Raw genomic sequence first — 3,883 nt, 5'->3', positions numbered from 1 at the left:
TTTTTTTCAATGTCATTTTTTATGTATTCTCAGCTAATATTAATTTATGACTCTTCAAATATTTTAATAATATTTGATGTTACAAAATTTAATGATTGTGTAAAAAACACGCACATTAATAATAATAATAAAATAATAATCATAATAATAATAATGATAATAATAATAATAATAAAATATAATAGTAACTGAAAGTTACAAATATTAATATAGTATTAAAGAGTCAATAAATTTCATTTATAAATTAAATTAAAGAATGACATCAATTGGTTAAATATTTGGTTATCATATAAAACTAAAGTAAAATGTTTAAATTATAACATCTATTTAAGAAGGAAAATAACAAAATTGAATATAATATTAAAAAGTAATTTATAGTGATATAAGTAATAGTAAAAATATTAGGATTGTAATATATTACTTTATTAGTGTGTATATATATATATATATATATATATATATATATATATATATATATATATATATATATATATATATATATATATATATATATATATATATATATATATATATATATATATATATATTTATTCATATTCAAATTTTAGAGATAAAGTTTTAATATATGCTTAAGTATTTTTAATTTTTATATTAAAGGGTTGTACAAATTAAACAATGCTTTAAGATAAGTTATATCCATAACATAAAAAGGTATCATGTTATGATGCATCATAATAAAAGACATAGTCTATTTGAGTTTTTTGTACATAGTGGAATATAATACATTTACTTTTACAAAATTCATATACACGTATAAAATCAATACTGCAATAATTTCATAAATGTGTATGTTAACAATTGATAATTTCATAAATAAGATATCCACGTACATCCGATCAATAGTTAGATTTTTCCGATTTTAAATTCTATCTTATATTCAAGTGTGGCCATAATATAACGTAATTACAATGAGGAACAAAAAGAAACACAGAGAAATAAAATCTTTAAAATTTCATACCTTTTCTATTATTTTAATTCATTATAGCAAAGAGAAATTAAACAGAAATAATTTAGTAGGCCAATATCTCTTAGACTTTGTCAATGCAAAATTACATCTTATAATCAAATGTTATTCGAGCCTGAAAATAAAAAAATGAAATAGTAATGGTTCAAATCACATATATGATATAATAAGATTGAAGAATGGAATGTGAGAAAAAATAACGAAAAATCTTCAAAATTAAATATTCTTCTTATTCTTCCTTTAATTATAACTATAGCAAGAAGAAGTAAACTCTTCTAACTATATAGATTATGGAATCAATCATCAAAAATTGCTGCTAGAAAGTAATTACAATCAAAATCAAAATTTCTATCAAACATAGTACATATGCACAACAATGATTATGAATGGATGAATCTTTCTTGAAAGAGAAAATTTGTAGTTTAAAAGAGAAATGAAAAAAAAAGAGACTGAAGACCATTTTCTAAGGTATTTATAATGAATGTATAGAATTCTAATAAGAGGTGATTAGAAAGTATTACAATACCTTTAATGTATTGTTAGATGGATAAAATAACTGAAAAATTAATGAATAGAAGGTTATGGAATATAAAAAAATGATTATAGATTTATAATAATTCAAATCATACATTATAACGATTAGAATTAAAGTTAAGATTTAAGGTTATGGAATATTAAAAAATAGTTATAAATTTATAATAACTCAAACCAACGTACAATTAATGAGTTGATATTTTTATTTATTTTCTTACAAAAACGGAAAAATGTCATTATTAGAAATAAGCTAAGTAATATGAAAAAAATAATAATATTACATATATTGATATCACCAATTCAAACTCAATAAAAAACAATTGATTTAGTGTAAAGAAATATAACATAGTCATAGTCAACATAAGTTATAGGCTTAAATGCACTTTTAGTCCCCCTATTTTGGTGTTTTTAACTTTTTAGTCCCCAAACTAAAAAAGCCAAGTTTCAGGTCCCCCATTTTCATTTTTGGTGAATATTTGAAGGTCCCCCATCACTTAAGTGCAATTTTAATGACATGGCAAGTAATATTTGGTCCAGTCACTTGCCACATCACTATTTTTATTTTAATTTCATTTTTTAATTATTAACTTAATATTTAATATTTTCATAAAACATTTTATGTATTTATTGTATGGATTAAATTGAACCTCATCATCAGTTGCTTTATCCTCGTCTTCCTTCGTATACATTCTTCTTCTTCAATTTTTTCCAGACAACATACTTAAGCTGCTCCGTTCGCGTAACTTCTGCTCAACCTTGTTCATCTCCATTGTGCATCCACCTTCATTGCAATGTCAGAAGAGTTCCCAGTTCCACTTTCATCAAAGTTGAAAGAAGATGAAAAGTTTTGCTTCAGGTACGTATTTGAACATCTTTGTCTGTGGTCCCAATGTGTTTTATATTGTCTGTGGTCCCAGGTATTAGAAACCCTAATTTTAAATGTAGTGCTTTGATTGTGGTCCCTACGAATGAAAATGAAATGTTGTTTAATCTAAAAACCTAACCCTAAAATGTGTCCTATTCAGGCCAGCTATTGCCCAAAGAATTAGGCTAAGGATTCACCATCGTGGTAAACTTGTGCATAGTCCTGTTAAATGGTACCTAGATGGGATAGTTACAGAATTGAATTGGGCATGGGATGTTGATTATATATCCTACATAGAACTAGAGAAATTGATTCATGAGGTGGGATATAACAGTTTGAAGTGTATTTGGTATGTGAACCCTAGGTTTAGTTTTGCCAGGGGTCTGACAACTATAGAAAATGACAGGGATGTACTAAGGTTTATCAAGGATGTTGAGGGATTTGATGTTGTGAATGTATATGTCGAGCATGCCATTGATATTCCTGAAATAGTTGATGAGGGTGTAGAAATGGATGTGGATGGTACCAATGTAACTGTTGAGGGTGGGAAAAATGGTGTAGGTGTTAATGCTGGTGGTGAGGGTGATGTTGGAGGTGCTAATTGTAACACCCCAAATTCTACCCAAAAATATCATGCGAGAAATCAGAGTATTTTAAAAACTATCAACAAGCATTTGGGATATCGCATTTACTTCCTATAAACAACTCATAAACAGATACATAGCACTTTAATCTCAGAGAAGCACAAAACAACTTATAACAGATCTTAGACAAACCAACTTCATTTTAATATGCAGCGGAATCATAACATTCGAATTTATAAACAAATCATCTTATTTAATCGGAAACAACTTCAAACATCATAGTACTTCTCATTATCCAATTTGGAACTCAACAACTAAAACATGAACAACATAGAAACAACAATATAGACAACCCCCGAGTGCTACGTATCAGAGCGACACACCAACCAGATACGATGAATCTACAAACTTCCACAGTTATACTTGAGTACCTGCCCATTTCCCATGGTAGGGGAAACATCAGCAGAAGGGGTGAGATATCAAACATTATAAAGGAAAGTATGATAATACATATAGCAAAGATAAAATCATACACAATTCACCACTTCTCAATATAAGCAATTTGCATCACAACAATAATGTTAACTATCAACTATAACAATGTATTCAAGTTTACAAGTATGTCATTCAAGCACATAATAACATATACTTCATAATCACAACGTAAATTAATACAACTATCAACAATGGCAAAACATGGTTCATATATTCCACATATATACATATATCATTAATACATATATATATTTGCATTCTCATCATATACGTTTCATTTACATATATCACCAAAATCATGTATCAAACATCACCAAATTTAATTATCACATCTCATGCACACATAACAATCACCTAATCACATAATTACATATATTCAAACATCACATAACTCCAATGTAACTCAATGCAAGACATGTG

The sequence above is a fragment of the Vicia villosa genome, linkage group LG3, assembly GCF_029867415.1.
Source record: "Vicia villosa cultivar HV-30 ecotype Madison, WI linkage group LG3, Vvil1.0, whole genome shotgun sequence".
In the NCBI taxonomy this organism is placed as follows: domain Eukaryota; kingdom Viridiplantae; phylum Streptophyta; class Magnoliopsida; order Fabales; family Fabaceae; genus Vicia; species Vicia villosa.
The sequence above is the reverse complement of the archived record's forward strand: the minus strand, read 5'-3'. Positions refer to the sequence as shown.